We start from the raw sequence: 17843 nt of genomic DNA, 5'->3' as shown, positions 1-17843 counted from the left end.
AAATGATACTAAATGATCACAAGTGATGTTGCTTGAGTCCACTGATGTCAATTTATGACCAATGATGTGAGTTGATCACTACTTGGGATGTCAAATGATGGCTGGCTAAATGATCACTTTTGAGCACAAATGATCATAAAAATGAGCACAAATGAACACTTGATGTCAAAATTTTCTGGTAGAGAACTCAAGATCACAAGAAGTTGCAGAGGTGCAGAAATACTTCGATTGCTAAAAATATTTGGCAAAAGGCTTGGAAAAGAAAAGTTGAGACTTGGAGCCATTAAAACAATAATTACGAAACTGGATAATTATCAGCTGATAGCAATGGGATGTTTATATAAAAAAATCTTTTGTTGAATTTAGGAACCTAAGAACAGTAGGCTATAAGTACGTTGAGCCTACTCTGTCATTTTTGTTAGCTATGGCAGCTCTATTGCAAAATTTATGTTAATATAATGTCTGAAGCTAAAAGTGTAGATTTTAAAATGATAAGTGGAATATTTCAAAATTTTTGGCTTTGCAAAGATTCTTATTCTGATAAGATTTGTTTAGTTACTGTACCATTAAGTCAACCGGACTTGGTGATAATGTGCATCAAATTGTTTAAAAAGCAGGGTTAAGCCTAAGGAGTAATTCCCTTTCTGTGATTAAACTTCCAAAATGCTATGGAGTAAACCTTGACTCTATGATAATACAAAGCTGAGTGATAGCAAATTGCTAAACTGTTTTACATCTCTCCTGATGTTATTTCAGAATAAGGCAGGATTACAGTAGGTGTCAAAATGCTGTAAGATGAACAAAATGAAGTGTCAAAAATCAAAGCTTGCTGGGAAATGCCTAAGACCTTTCTAAAATGTAAAACACACATTCAGCACTTACAATCCCATCAGCAATTTCCAAATTCATTATTGCTTCAAACTATGGCTTTGTGTATTTTAGGATTTCTCTCCTATAATGAAAATGATTAAATACTGTATTGGGTGTATCTGCAGCTAAAGTTACCATCTACCTATTTCCAACATATTATCAGTGTAGCTCTCTCATAATTCATTTCACAGAATCTTTACAGTGCAGAAAGAGGCCGTTCATAATTCTTAAGGCCTATATTCAGGGCTATTTTTGAACTGTCAGCCTTTCTGGGGTAGGTCAGCATTTGTGAAGCCATTGGATAAGGTTTGCTGGTTTTCTTGTTTGGCTTGTATGAATTAGCAACAAAAATCCGTTGATCACTTGTGAAACTATGTTGCAAGAGTCAAAGGAGTAAAAAATGGGGAATTATGATGCACAATTAACCTGCACCCATTTTTGCAATGCTGGCAGCATGAAAACTTTGTGCTAGCTGCTAATTTAAATGCTGATGACATGCAGCCCAGTGCTGAGCATGCTGCTCAGTGGCTGCACACTTTAGCAGGGAGCCAAAGTTCATGGGGGGCTAGCACCACTTAAAGCTAGCTGACACTGCATAAAGGTGAGGTACATTCTGGCTGCAGAAGGTGCTGGAACTGGTGAAAGAAAAGTGTCCGGGAAGAAAGAGGAATGAAAATGGTGCAAAAAGCCAGAGAATATTCTCCAATGTTCTCCAATTCAGCACCAGAGATCTTGGCGCAGGAGGTGGACAGGAGGTGAGGGATCCTTTACCCTTAGTGGGCTAGGAGGCCTCCAGACAAATCCTCAGAATTCAACAGGAGCATATAGCCACCATGGTCAATGCCAGAAATTTAGTCCTGAGGACGTGGATGCACTGCTACAAGAAGTTTGATTACCTCGCGAGTGTTCAAGATCAGTGAATGCACCTTCAAATGCATATCCTTGTAAGTGAACCACCAGTCTCACAATGCTCAATTCACCACACGCCCTTCATACCAACAATCACTCACATACTAACAATCTATCAACTGCGACTCAAACTTCACATTCATGGTTTCAGCTCAGCCTCACAGACATAGCACTGCTGCAAACCTCATACCCATATCTCCCAGATTTCACACATTGCCAGCTATTTAACAATGCCAGGCACACCCCCCACACAGATTAGCACTCGCTGACACATTTCCCTCTCTCTAGCAGGACAAGGTGGTGCATAACTGGAGGCGTCAACACCTAACTGTTGGGACAGGCACAACTTCATGGAGAAGACAGAGCTGGCACTTGATGGAATTACAATGACTGAGGCCATAGCAAGTGGCAGGACTGAAGACAAAGAGGATGATAGTATTTTCCTACCTAATCTATCTTTTTGTATCCTTATCTTCGGCCTCATCCCAGAATCTCTTCTGATTTACAATCTACTGATGGTGTAAGCACGCATCTCTTACCCTACTCCACATTCCCTCAATCCAAGATAAAAGCAAAAAACTGCGGATGCTGGAAATCCAAAACAAAAATAAAAAAAAATAAAAAATAAAAAAACTCAACGCTGAGTTTTTCCAGGTATTTTTATTTTTGTTTCCCTCAATCCAACCCTGCTCTTGTGCCTTCATCCTTTCAGGTATCTAAGAATTACCAACTGAGCAAACACTCTAGGATTGTGAAGTGCAATACTAACACGAAACTGATGAAAACGAAACACCATCACTCAATCTCAATTTACAACCATCAACTCAGATGCTGGCACTGCACATGCTTTAGAGAATTGCTTAAAGGCACAACCTGCACACGGTGAGTCACTAGATACGAGACCCAAAAGGAACAAATAGACCAACATCTGGGTGAGAAATCTTTGGAAAAAAACATCTGCTGCTGAGTTAAAACTCCAGAACTCCTCCCTCCCACTGGAAATGCCATCTCAATAAATTTCAGGGTTTAGAACATATATTTAGAAAATTACAATGAGAATATAATGAAGCCTCTTCCCAATATGATCGTGTAGGTTTTAGGTAACCAACATCTTCCTCACATCTTCTTGAACATAATGCACCTTACTGTATGAAAACCAATTCTCTATTGTTACCATGGTGTGAGACAAAGTATCGGATAAGGAACTTTAATATACTTAAATTTAAGCCTTACTTTCAGGGTAATCATAATGACTCCAGACTGTACAATTCACATCCATTCTTATCAATACACTGCAGCCACATCAGTACAAACTCTTACATTACAAACGTCTTGTTATAGCAAGCAATGCCACAGTGTTGCTGCAAGCATCATTAGTGGAAAAGCTCAGAAAATGGTAAAATATCGCTCCCCCCATCCCATCCCTGCTCCCCACCCCAGATAAAAGCAACTATTTCCCCCACCTCTGAGTTTCTAATAACAAGCTTCAGCTACATTAAAAGGGAAATCTTGTCCAGCTGAGTGAACCAAGATACTGACCAGTTTTGAAAGTAAAACGATTCTCTGAATCATTACTTTGTGAAGATACTCAGCCAGTAATCCCTTGAATACACTTTAATGTGAATCTCAAAAATTGCTTTTTTGAAAGCTTAAGCGTTGATTGAAATTGAACAAAAGTGCCGATAGAATCCCAGCAAATAGATGAGAGAAAATGAATGACTGCTTTCTTTCACTTCTGCCAGTTGATTGAATGTATACCAGTTTGTAAGGAATACAGCAGCTTAACAATTGAAGCAATTTAATAAGCTTAATGCTTGTTACCTTTGAAATAGTCTAAGGGCTTCAGAAAAATATGTGGAATACTGCATTAATTACTTCTCAAGGAAGAAAAGGAACATACAAAATGGAATATAATCATAGTTTATCTTGATATGTAATTGTGCAGATCAGACAGACTATATAGCAAATAGTAGCATTCTAATAACTACCTTTGTGAAATGACAGATGGATCAAGAAACAGCTTCAGAAAGTTAAAACCTTTTGAAAAATTTATATCCCCACATTTTGTAAGCATTTCATTGAAGCATTTTATCATTTCAAAAGTAGGAGTTAACTAATTGTAGTTTCTTTGTAAATATTTTCTATATTTGATAGGGAAGCATGGGAATTATTTATTTAAGATACAATAGACTTTCTAATCACTTCTGTTTTTCCTCAAAGGAATATATGAATTCGATCTGAATTTAACATCAATTTTAGTCATATCATGAGCATAATTAGGTGCTATATTTTTAACCTCCTGAAGAATATCAGAATATTTCAGCTGCTGTTTAAGCCATTGAAAGATAAATAACCAGCCATGTTATAAAAAATGGGGCGAGGTATCATGGAAATGAAAAGAATAGAAAGAAGAGTCAAGGAACAGTAGAATGCATAAACAAATGGATTAGGAGCAGGAATAGGCCATCTGTCCCTTGAGCCTGCTCCACCGTTTGACAAGATCATGGCTGATCTGATTGTGACCTTAACTCCGTTTTCCTGCCTAACCCCTATACCGATTGACTCTGTTTTATTGTCAAGAATCTATCTAATTCTGTCTTAAAAATACTCAATGACCCTGCCACCACTGCTTTCAGGGTAAGAGAATTTCATAGACTTATGGCTCTCAGAGAAAAAAATTCTTCCCATCTCTGTCTTAAATTGGAGATCTCCTATTTTTAAACTGTGACCCCTAGGTCTAGCCTCTCTCACAGGGAGAAACTTTCAGCTTCCACCCGGTCAAGTCCCTTCAGGATTTTATAAGTTTCAATAAGATCACTTCTTATTCGTCTGAGTTCCAATGGATACAGGTTATTCCTGTTCAGCCTTTCCTCATAAGACTACCCCTTCATCCCAGGAATCAGTTGATGAACTTTTGCTGAACTGCTTCTAATACAATTATGTCCTTTCTTAAATAAGGAGACCAAAACTGTACACAGTTCCCTAGATGTGGTCTCACCAATGCCCTGTACAACTGGAGCAAAACATCCAAAATATTCCATTGCCCTTACAATAAACAATAACATCCCATTTGCCTTCCTAATAACTTTATGTACCTGTATACTTACTTTTTCTGATTCATGTATCAGGACAGCCAGATCCCTCTGTGCCGCAGAGTTGGACAATTTCAATTTCAATAATACTCTGCTTTTCTATTCTTCCTGCAAAAGTGTTCACATTCACATTTTCCTACATTATACTCTATTTGCCAAATTTTTGCCCACTCACTTAAACTATCTATATCCCTTTGCAATCTCCTTCTGTCCTCTTCACAGCTTAGTCTTCCATCTATCTTTGTGTCCTCAGCAAATTTAGCAACCATGCACCCTGTCCTTTCATCCACGTCATTGATATAGATTGAAAATAGTTGAGGCCCCAACACTGATCTGTGTGGCATTCCGCTCATTACATCTTGCCAACCTGAAAATGACTCATTTATGCCTACTCTGTTTCCTGTTAGCTAACTAATCCGCTATCCATGTTAATATGTTGCCACCTACACCACAAGCTCTTATTTTGTGTAGTAACCTTTGATGTGGCGCCTTGTCAAATGCCTTCTGGAAATGCAAATATATCAAATCTAGAGGTTCCCCTTTAACCACAGTGCTTGTTATTTCTTCAAATAACTCCACTAAATTAATCAAACATGATTTCCCTTTCACAAAACCATGTTGACTCTACCTGATTGTATTGAGATTTTCTAAATGCCCCAGTATAGCCTCCTTAATAATAGGTTCTAGCATTTTCCCTATTACATATGTTAAGCTAACTGGCCTGCAGTTTCTTGTTTTCTGTCTCCCTCCTTTCTTGAATATAAGAGTTACATTTGCCATTTTCCAATCTGATGGTGCCTTTCCAGAATCTTGGAATTTTTGAAACTTAAAACCAATGCATCTACTATCTCAGCAGCATCTTATTTTAAGACCCTAAAATGAAGTCCATCAAGACCTGAGGACTTGTCAGCTTTTAATTCTAATAATTTTCTCTGCAGTACCTTTACTCGGTGATTACAATTGTTTCTTTGCTGTTTTTTATATTCTGATCTGCCACTAATCTTCGTGGAATTGTACATTTTTCTTTAAATTTGATGCTATCTTTAACTTCCTTAATTAGGCATGAATGACGCATCCTTCACCTCAAATATTTCTTTCTCACTTGAGTGTATCTTTGCTAAGTGTTCTAAATTTCTCCTTAAGTGCCTGCCACTGCATCGCTATTGACCTATCCCTTAACCTAATTTCCCAGTTCACTTTAGTGTTAGAACATAGAGACAGTTTAGGTAAGTCATATTTGCATTTGTATATGCTAGGAATGAAGTTTGATTTGCATTTCTGTATTTGTGTTAAGAAAAAAGGGGAAGTTGAGTTTTAGTTTCACTTTAAAGGATGCCCACATTGTCATAAGATTTTATGACCCTTGAAGAGAAGATAAGCCAAATAAGGTGGAAAAAAAACTGTGTTATTGCCTAGCAACAAGAGGCTCCACAGAGAGAGAAAAGTCATTTCAGTTCAGTTGAAAGCAGCACAGCAGAGGGACAGATAGCAAGTCGCAAACTGGAGTTGAAGCCAGGATTTCAGAGAGGCTGGATCCTGGGAGAGGAAACTGCACAGAGAGCAGATTACTTAAAAGAACTGAAAGTTTCCAAAGCTGAGGAGTGAGACAGAAAGGAAGGATCCCAAGGAGACCTTCTAGTCAAAGGAAGAACAGAAGTCTGGAAAAGGTTCTATGGAAGTGAAAGTAAGGAGCAGAGAGGAAGGCTCCAAGTTCCAAGCTTAAAGAGAAGAAAGCTACATGATGCAGATTTAAAGCAATAAAGGCTTGGGAGAAGCCAGAGGATCTAAGGAGACAGCTGAAGGTCTGTAGCTCTTTACTTTGGTTATGTGAAGCATTGGTGTTCTGTTGGCACAGCTGAGCCAGTGAGAAAGACTGTTTGGAAGAAGGCTTAAATGCACATGGCAAATCAGGGGTGAGGAACATCGGAAGGAGAGTTCAAAACCCTGGAGGCAGAAGGTACCTAAGAGAAAGTGTCAGTTTTGGAGACAACTCCAAAGCGAGTTCTTGGAGAGTGGTGATTGAACACGCTTGTGTGAAAGATAGAGTTCAATGAGGCTGCTTGACCCATGATGTGACAAGCACCTGGGGGGAGTTGATGAGAGATCCATAGCATCTATTTGGTGTGGCATCTGCCACTTGGTTTCAGACCTGACCATAGGTCACCTATTGATTTACATGGGCTGTGTACTTACTGTGAATATTAGAGTATAAGTTAGCTTTTGTAACTTGTGTTATCTTTAAAATCTGTATATATCTGTGAAGGTATAGTTGTGAGTGAAGACTATTGTAGTATAATTCATCTTTTCTTATTTAATAAATATTTTATTCTTTTGTTAAAAGTTCATCATCTGACTCTGGTGACTCAGGTGACTCTGTTCAGTAGTCACTCTCCACGTATTTAAACAAAAAATAAAAGTTGGGATCTATCATGCCAGGTTTCACCCTGGGATTTGGCTTATTCAGTAGTAACCTCAGCTGGGATCATAACATAAGCCAGCTCTGTCTTCATACCTTCATAATTGCCCTTACTTAAGTTTAAAGCACTTGTCTTAGACTCACTTTTCTCTCTCGCAAACTGAATATGAAATTCAATCATGTTATGATTACTGCTACCTAGGGGTGCCTTTACTATGAGGTCATTAATGAAATCTGTTTCATTGCACGTTACTAGATTCTATAATAGCCTGTTTTCTGTTTGGCTCTAGAATTTGCTGCTCTAAGAAACTGTGCCAAAAACACTCTGGCCCAGACTTTCACTTCACAGGTAGGTGCAGACGGGAGTATTCCCAGCTCTGCAAATCCAACCTTTAAAAATGGCTGCCTGGACCTCAGAATTTCAGTCTGGGAGGTGGGTTGGATGAGAAGTTGAGGCAGGCAGCCAGGGAAAAACTGAGGAGGGTGCTGGGTGCAGAGGCAGGCTTGGAGGAAGAACTGCCTTGGGCTCCAGCACTGAATACAAGAAACAAACAATAAAACCTGAAACATCCTTCCAGCCCTCACCCTTCACCCCTCTCAACCCTCCACAATAAAAGTGAATTTGCAAAGCTATGATAAAATTCTTTAGCCACATTATGCAAGCCTTCGGGAATTATGGCTGACCCACAGAAAACCAAGGTCATTAGAGAGTTCCCACAGCCTAAAAACATCACAGAATTACAAAGATTCCTTGGGATGGCCAACCAAGTAGGCAAGTTCCTCCCAAACTTTAAGTAAATCAATAAGCTATTACGACAGCTGTTGAGACAATATCAACAGCGGTGCTGGAACATGGAGCAGCAAAATGATTTTGGCAAGATCAAAAATCACCTAATTTCACCAGATGTTGTAGCACACTATGATCCAGAATTGCCAACAATTGTAGCAGCATACGTGTCATCTACAGGCTTGGATGCAGTGCTGTTTCAGGTTCAATAAGATGGGCAAAGAAGACCTGTTTATCATGCCTCAAGATCTCTCATGGAAACAGAGAAAAGATATGCAACCATTGAGAAAGAAGCAACAGCAGCCATATGGGCCTGCAAAAAGCTCTCTGATAATGTCATGGGATTAAGATTTAAAATTGAAAGCAACTACAAACCTTTGGTTATTCTTCCTAAACTAAAGGAAATTCAAAAATGCCACCTAGGATTCAACGTTTTAGACTGAAATTCATGAGATATGATTCATTTACTGAGTACACTCAAGGGAAGTAACAGATGACAGTGAATGTATTTATCAAGAATACCCATAAAAAGAGTCAAGCTGGAAAATTTAAATTTTATTGAGAGAGTAGAAGCACATATGTTGCTCATTACCAAACATTTTCCAGTCACTGAGAAGAGATGACAAAAAAATTAAGCAAGCACAACAGATGAGTGCATCAAAATAAAAGAGTATTGCCAGAACAGGTGGCTGGATTATACTTCAAATTGCCCATTACTTCATCAATACTTTGAACAGAGAAAACATCTCACAATCACCCATGATTTCTTAGTTTTTAATGACGGACTTGTTATCCCTAAAACACTTCAACTCAACATTCTCCAAAAATCCATCAAGGTCATTTGGGAATAGTAAAATGCCATGCAAGAGCACAGCAGTCAGTCTGGTAGCCAGGCATCAGTCACTTATTGAATAGCGAATCACAAATTGCCTTTCATGCGCTGTGAGTAGCCAACAGCAGAGTGAACAACTGGCACCCTCCACTTTTCCTTCAAGGCCATGGCAGTACCCAGGGAATGGATTGATTTGAAATCAAAGGCAACATTTTCATCATCGTCATTGCCCGCTACTCCAGATGATTTGAAGTGAATAGATGGCATGACACCATGACGGAGGCAGTTATTATATCACTACAAAGAATCTTCACAATGCATGGTATCCTGGACATTGTGGTGTTAGACAATGATCCTCAGTTTACTAATGAGCTGTTCTACAATTTTGTGCAGGAATATGGTTTCATGCACGTGACTGATTTGCCTAGATATCCTCAGTCGAACGGACAAACAAAAAGAAGAGTTTGAACAATCAAAAATTTGATGAAAGAGAATGAAGGTATTAACTACAAAACCTCACTGCTAAAAAATGGTTTCTTGCCATCAGAACTATTGATGGGAAGATGGTTTCAAACACAACCTCCAGCTCTACAACAAACATTACAACCTAACATTACCTCAGGTGATCGTGAGAAAGTTAGGAAATGTGAGGAGCAACAAAGAGACAGTCAAGCTTGTAATTTCAACCACAGGCACAGAGCACATGATGTGAAAGTGCTACAGCCTGGAGAGAATGTGTGGATACAAGTTCAACAGAAAGAAGGCATTATAATAGAAAGAGCTCCACAGCCAAGACCTTATAGTATTGAGATGGAGCAGAAAAATATGAAGAGGTACCAAAGAGCCTTGATATCACTGGGAAGGAAACCAATGGAACCTTTGGACATACTATTTAGATCTGGATGGAGACAAAGGACCAGAAACAAGTAGAAACTCTACAACCACCCAGGTAGTAGACACTCTCCCATCAAACAATGAGAAAGTACAGCTAATCCTTAACCTTGCAGTGAAATCAGGACCAGATCAGGGAGCTGTTTAAGGCACCACAGAGACTAACACTGAGAAGGCTGAGACTTTGGGGGGAGTTGTAAGGGGATGTATATGGTTGGGATAAAGATTTGGGTGGAGATTTAAAGTAAAGGATTAACATAAGTAGGACCTGATACTGATGTGACTGTGATGCAATGCCACATGACTAAGAGACTGAGATCTGGTGAGAAGCAGGAGCACAATCTCTTATAAAGTACTGAGATGTACATAGATCTGTAAATAAATAAGAATGGTTTTTATGAATAACAGAATATGGTAGCATCCTTAGGGTAACAGGCAAACCCTAAAGAAACCCATCTGGACCCCGAACTCAAAATGAAACACTTATGGCAGTTGAGTTTGCCATGGACCATCGTGGTGTCACTGAATTCCATCTTCTGCAGCTGCAACACATAAGCCAGACAAGATAAGGGACATTAATTAAAATTTAATCAGAAAATAATTAAAGTCCCACTCTCTCTCTCCCTCTCTCCCTGCACTTTAAGCTCTGCTGCTCTCACTGTTTCTCGAACGGAAGTCCCGCTCTCTCTCTCTCTGTTTTTCAGGGGAACGGAGATAGAAAATGAAAAATCTATAAGAAAAATTGAGAGAAATTTGGGTAGGAAATTCAGAAAGGATGGAGTTAAAATAAAAATGTAGAATTTAATGAAGCACATAAGATCCAAAGATCAGTGATTTTTACTCATTATAGAAAATGAAAAAGTGGAACATAGGTCCCATGGGAAGGACAACAAATCTTGCTATCAGTAAATCATTCATTTTATAATCAGAGACAACTCTATTTTTTAATGCAAGGTATATATATATCCTCCATATATAGATAGTTAATATGTGAATCTTCTAATTCTAAGGTGATCCTGTCACTGGCTAGGCCAGCATTTATTGCTCATCAGAGGGCATTTAAGAGTCAACCCAGATGGGTTTTTACAATAATTCATGGCCATTATTAGACTCCTTAATTCCAGATTTCTTAAATCAAATTCAGATTTCACCATAGCTGGATTTGAACCCATATTCCCAAAGCATTACCCTGGTTCTCTGGATTACTACTGTAGCAGCAATACCACTACACCATTGCCTTCCCTACTTATGTAATAAAAGAAACAGAAGACAGAGAAGTGAAATTAAATTTGTGCCCAAAACTGCTATGAAGTTGGTTGAGTGACTGCTCTATGCACCAGTCCATGTCAGCCTGAGGCCTGAGCAAAATTTGACTTTGGTCCTCAATTTAATACGGCACTCTGTTGTAGCCCAATGGTTGGGGAGAGCCAGAAATTGCCCGGCTATCACATGGCACAATTTGGTGGGTCAAGCTGGGGGGAAGGAAGGGGATCCTGGAGGATGGGAGCCTTGAACATGTCAGCAGTGGGCCAGAGGTTTTTTGTGGACCCAGAGGGAGCAGTCCTGCTAGACTTGGCCCACAAAAATACTAAACAGAAAATTTCTTGGACCTTTTTTTGAGTGGCATCCAATGGCCCATTTGAAAGCTTTCTCTTCAAGCCTGGTTGCAGCTATCTGTATGCGTTGAATTGTTGTGAAGCATCCAGACAGATAAATGCTTTAACATGGTAACAGGAGAGCACCAGCAAAAATCAGAGAAATAGTTGAAAACAAAGCAAGCAGCTTTTAGTAGCAACCCACTCCCATGAATCCTATAAGAGCTGACATGTTGAAAAAAGCTTCCCTGCAATGCTCTTTTCATATGGACATTGAGCACCCGGAATGCTGTTCTGGTGCTCCAAATGATGCAATTCTCTAATGTGAATAAAATACAAAGCTATAATGAGCTTATTGCATGCCAGGTTCACAGGTTCTCAGTGCCACAGATGCTTGCTGACTGATTTATCAAGCACTTTATGCACTCGACATTTAGCAAGCCTCAAGCCTCAGCATTACATAATTAGCAGTGCCAGCACATGATATATTGGTTTACTGAGGGGAACCAACCATTTACAAGATGCTGGTGCCAAGTAACATCGCTTAATGGCCCCAGCATTTTTTTCCGTCAGGATTTTCGTATCTCTCTTTTACCTTCGTTGCTTTCTATTTCTCTCCTGGTGTTTGACAAGGTGTTTACTAAAACCCGCTTTTACAGCCATATTTCCTTCCTCAGTGACTGTCTCTGTCTCTGACTTACCCCACGTGGATTTCAACTGAAGTTCCATCCCTCATGTTTCAAACCCACCCAGGATTACAGGTATCTCCGGGACATACAAAGCTCCTCAGACTGCTGTTCTCGTCGCATTCTGAGATCCACACTCAGTACCATGCGCCACCATATGAACACACTAGACCTCTCCCTCCAGCAGCACTGCCGCACCCTATTTCAAAGCTGCGCTTGCCCCCAGTTTCATTTTATTCTTCATCTCATCCGACAGCTCAACAAGAAACTTTGTCTTTCTCTTTCAGGTGCAAAGAAATGCAAGCTCCAACAACTCATCGACACCAGCACCCATCCAAGACACTCCACCCCTGCCTGTCCCTCTTCCAATCCCAGCCCAGGAGTCCTCTCCCAGTTCAACGGATCCTTTTACCCACCTCCAATATTCTCCCTCCGCCTGGACCCCTCCCTCTGGATTCCTAGCCTTCTCTTGATCTTTTCATTGAGAACTGTAGGCGTGACATTAGTCATCTCAATTTCTCTGCTCCTATCACCCACTCTAACCTGTCTCTCTCTGAACTTGCTGCACTCCATTCTCTCAGGTCCAACCCTGACATTGTCATCAAACCCGCTGACAAGGGTGGTGCTGTTGTTATCTGGTGCACTGACCTCTACCTTGCAGAGGCTGAGTGTCAACTGGCAGACACTTACTCCTACCTCTCCCTGGACCATGACCCTACTACTGAACATCAAGCCATTGTTTCCAGGACTGTTACTGACCTCATCTCCTCTGGCGATCTTCCTTCCACAGCTTCCAACCTGATAGTCTCCCAACCTCAGACGGCCCGCTTCTACCTCCTATCAAAATCCACAAACAGAACTGTGTCAGCAGTCCGATCGTGTCAGCCTGTTCCTGCCCCACGGAACTAATTTCTTGCTATCTTGACTCCATTCTCTCTCACCTTGCCCAGTCCCTTCCGACCCACATCCATGATTCCTCTGACACCCTACATCATATCAACAATTTCCAGCTCCCTGGCCCCAGCCGCCTCCTCTTCACCATGGACATCCAATCCCTCTACACCTCCATTCCCCACTGGGACGGTCTGATGGCTCTCCGCTTCTTCCTCGAACAGAGGCCCGAACAATCCCCATCCACCACTACTCTCCTCCGTTTGGCTGAACTTGTTCTCACACTGAACAATTTCTCCTTTAACTCCTCTGACTTCCTCCAAATAAAAGGTGTGGCTATGTGTACTCGCATGGGCCCCAGCTAAGCCTGTCTCTTTATGGGGTATGTGGAACATTCCTTGTTCCAGTCCTACTCCAGCCCCCTCGAACAACTCTTTCTTCGGTACATCAATGATTACTTCGGTGCTGCTTCATGCTCTCATCTGGACCTGGAAAAATTTATTAATTTTGCTTCCAATTTCCACACCTTCAATATTTTCACATGGTCCATCTCTGACACTTCCCTTCCCTTGCTTGACCTCGCTGTCTCAATTTCTGGTGATAGACTGTCCACCAACACCCATTACAAGCCTACCGATTCCCACAGCTACCTCGACTACAGCTCCTCCCACCCCGCTTGCTGTAAGGACTCCATCCCATTCTCTCAGTTCCTTCGCCTCCGTCGCACCTGTTCTGATGATGCCACTTTCAAAAACAGTTCCTCTGACATGTCCTCCTTCCTCCTTAACCGAGGTTTTCCACCCACGGTGGTTGACAGGGCCCTCAACTGTGTCCGGCCCATCTCCCGCGCATCCACTCTCACACCTTCTTCTCCCTCCTAGAAACATGTTAGGGTCCCCCTTGTCCTCACTTATCACCCCACCAGCCTCCGCATTCAAAGGATCATCCTCTGCCATTTCCGCCAACTCCAGCATGATGCCACCACCAAATACATCTTCCCTTCACCCCGCCCCCGGCAGCATTCAGTAGGGATAGTTCCCTCCGAGACACCCTGGTCCACTCCTCCATCGCCCCCTACACCTCAACCCCTTCCCACAGCACCTTCCCATGCAACCGCAGAAGGTGCAACACCTGTCCCTTTACTTCCCCTCTCCTCACCATCGAAGGGCCCACACTCATTTCAAGTGAAGCAGCATTTCACTTGCACTTCCATCAACTTAGTCTACTGCATTCGCTGTTCCCAATGCGGTCTCCTCTACATTGGAGAGACCAAACGCAGACTGGGTGACCGCTTTGCAGAACACCTTCGGTCTGTCCGCAAGCATTACCCAGACCTTCCTGTCACTTGCCATTTCAACTCTCCACCCTGCCCTCATGCCCACATGTCCATCCTTGGCCTGCTGCATTGTGCCAGTGAAGCTCAACGCAAACTGGAGGAACAGCATCTCATTTTCCGACTAGGCACATTACAGCCTTCCGGACTGAATATTGAGTTCAACGATTTTAGATCATGAACTCGCTCCTCCATCCCCAGCCCCTTTCTGATTTTCCCCCTTCTTTTTGTTTTTTCCAATAATTGATATAGATTTTTCTTTTCCCACCTATTTCCATTATTTTTAAATGTATTTCCATCCATTGTTTTATCTCTACCTTTTAGCCTTTTTCAATTCCTTCACCTCACCCCACCCCCACTAGGGCTATCTGTACCTTGCTTGTCCTGCTTTCTACCCTTAATTAGCACATTCCTTAGATAATATCACCACCTTCAACATCTCTTTGTCCTTTTGTCTATGACATCTTTTGGTTATCTCCACCTATCACTGGCCCTCTATCCAGCTCTTCTTGTCCCAAACCCCCCTTAAACCAGTTTATATTTCACCCCTTTTCTATTTTTCCTTAGTTCTGTTGAAGAGTCATGTGGCATGTGGACTCGAAACGTTAACTGTGTTCCTCTCCACAGATGCTGCCAGACCTGCTGAGTTTTTCCAGGTATTTTTGTTTTTGTTTCCAGCATTTTTTTGGCTTGCCTTACTCAGACACAAGCATAAAGTTTATCAACTGATTGTGGAGTCACCATACGACGTACCTGAACAACAAGCTAATCTTAGCTGTTCTCCTCCACCACTCCTAGGCACACTCATATGGATGGGCTTCTTCCCATGCTCAACAAAATAATTTAGACATTGCTCCACTGACAGCCAAATTTAGTTATAATGATTTTATCCACTTTTTGACTGCCCAGGCATTATTTCTCCTTATTACAGCAGGGTACACACACACATTCTTGGAATTTGGAAATTTATTGGAATCATGTCCAGCTGCCTCAGCAACTGATTATCTGTCTGGAATAATTAAGGCTGTATTTTATTGGGAAGTGATAATACTTTACAAGCATTTGCTTTGGTGTTTTTAGTGCATTTGACTTGGACTGCAGTAGTAAACAAACAAACTGTTCCACATTTCAATGAGATCATGGCTGTTGAAGCAGTTTCACAGTGGCATTGTCACCAGACTAGTATTTCAGTAGACCCCAGAGTAATGCTCTGGGGTTCAAATCCCACTACAGCAATGGTGAAATTTGAATTCAATAAAAATCTGGAATTAAAAGTCTAATGATGACCATGAAACCATTGCCAACTGTTGTAAAACCCATTTGGTTCACTAATGCCCTTTAGGGAAGGAAATCTGCTATCCTTACCTGGTCTGGCTTACATGTGACTCCAGACCCACAGCAATGTGGTTGCTCTTAAAAATGCCCTCTGAATGAGGGCAACTAAGGATGGGCAATAAATGCTGGCCTAGCCAGTGACAGCCACATCCCATGAATAAATTAAAAAAGTGACCTAAATCCACCTTTGCTCCATATTCCTTTGCTTGACAAAAAAATCTAAGATATAAAACCAACAATTGACTCAACATCATTTGCCATTTGCAGAAGGGGGTTCCAAACTTCTACCGCCATTTGAGTGTAGAAGTGTCTCCTAACATTTACCCTGAAAGGCCTGAATCTAATTTTTTAGGCTATGTTTCCTAGTCCTAGCTTTCTCACCCAGCGGAAATAGGGTAAATAGAGAGAAACTATCAATGCCTTTTGATAACTTGAAAACTTCAATCAAATTTCCCCCTAACCTTCTATATTCAGGGAATGCAACTTTAATTTATGTAATCTCTCCACGTAATTTAAACCTTAACTCAACTACTCACACCTTCCTGAACTATTGAGTAACAGTTCAGGCCAATCATTTGCGGGGTTGGGGATGGTGGAGAAGGATGAAGTTAGACAAGAGTGAATGGAGAGTGGATGTCTCACACCAAGCTATTAGCAAAAGGGGATCTTGATCCCTGGGTACAGCTTTTAAACTCAGAATGCTTTCAAAGCACAATGTGTTGTTGGAGTCCTGAAGGGATGTCTCTGGCAGTTTCCGATGCATGGCTACTACTTTAGAAGAATCTATCAATGAGGTGTGTTGTATTCTAATACAAGGTGCATTGTAGTCTAATGCCTTGCTTTCAGACTGCCTAGAAGCAAATAACAGCTCTCATTCAGAACATGGTGCAGCCCCTGGACATAATGCTAGTATGGACATCTCTTTTGAATGCCCGAAATTCTGCATTCTAGGCATTGGGCTGCTGTATATCCTTCTCTGTGGACCACCAGATGCAACAGTTGGGATGAATGAAACATCGCCATTGATGTTGGTTCTGTTCTCACACTAATCAGCTCACATTGGCACTGAAGTTATGCCCAGGAGTCAGACAGGGTATTCATCTTTGGATGCCATGTACCATTAAGCCTGCATCACCACTGCCAAGTCTATCATCCCCAATCATCATGTGCCGCTTGCCCTTAGCACATAGGGCAAGACTGCCATTCCATCTCCTCAGAAGGAGTCACAGTTTGAGGCTGGAACCTCTGGGTCCTGGGTGCACACATCAAGAGCCACCTTCATTCCAGGAGCCAACACCAATGAGTCAGCTCCCAGTTTCCAACCTTTCCTGTCACATGTGTTACATCAGGTAAAAGCATAGGAAGAACACAGAAAACATCTAATTATATGAGGGATAAGTATAGTGGCAAAAAGGTTAAATATGGGCAAATAGATTAAGAACTTACATTTATATACCTTTCACAATGCCCCAAAGTACTTGATAACTACTTTTGAAGGATAATAATGTTATGTTCCTGGACCACACCTCTAGGATTTTTGTATTATCCAGTTAGGGACTAGTAACTTTTTGTTTAAAGTAGACAAAGTTTGAGATTAGTAAAAGAATAACGTCACAAGATTTCATAGCTTTTGAACAAACAAAATAAATTTTAATAAACAAAGTCAGAAAAGTTTACAATATCTATCTTAAACTTTAACCTTCAGAATTAAAATGAGGTACATGAGAATTAACAAACAAACTGTGGTCAAATGCATCACACTGCACATTAAGTGGCAGATACAACCAAGACAGACCCTATAGATTTTTCAGCAACCCATCCAGACATCAGTGTCAACTGTGAGTTACATAATCTCATTAAATCTCATTCAGGAGAGGTGATGGTGTAGTGGTATTGTTGCTGGACTGGTGATCTAGACACCCAGGGTAATGCTCTGGGGGCCTGGGTTTGAAGCCTACCATGGCAGATGTTAGAATTTGAATGCAAGGAAAAAAAAAAATCTGGAATAAAAAGTCTAATGATGACCATGAAACTGTTGTCGATTGTTGTAAAAACCCATCTGGGATTCATAATGCCTTTTAGGGAAGGAAATCTGTCATCCTTACCTGGTCTGGCCTACATGTGACTTCAGCCCACAGCACTTACATGCCCTCTGAACAAGGGCAATTTAGAGATGGACAGCAAATGCTTGCCTAGCCAGTGATGC

Source organism: Carcharodon carcharias, chromosome 18, assembly GCF_017639515.1.
Source record: "Carcharodon carcharias isolate sCarCar2 chromosome 18, sCarCar2.pri, whole genome shotgun sequence".
Lineage (NCBI taxonomy): Eukaryota > Metazoa > Chordata > Chondrichthyes > Lamniformes > Lamnidae > Carcharodon > Carcharodon carcharias.
The sequence above is the reverse complement of the archived record's forward strand: the minus strand, read 5'-3'. Positions refer to the sequence as shown.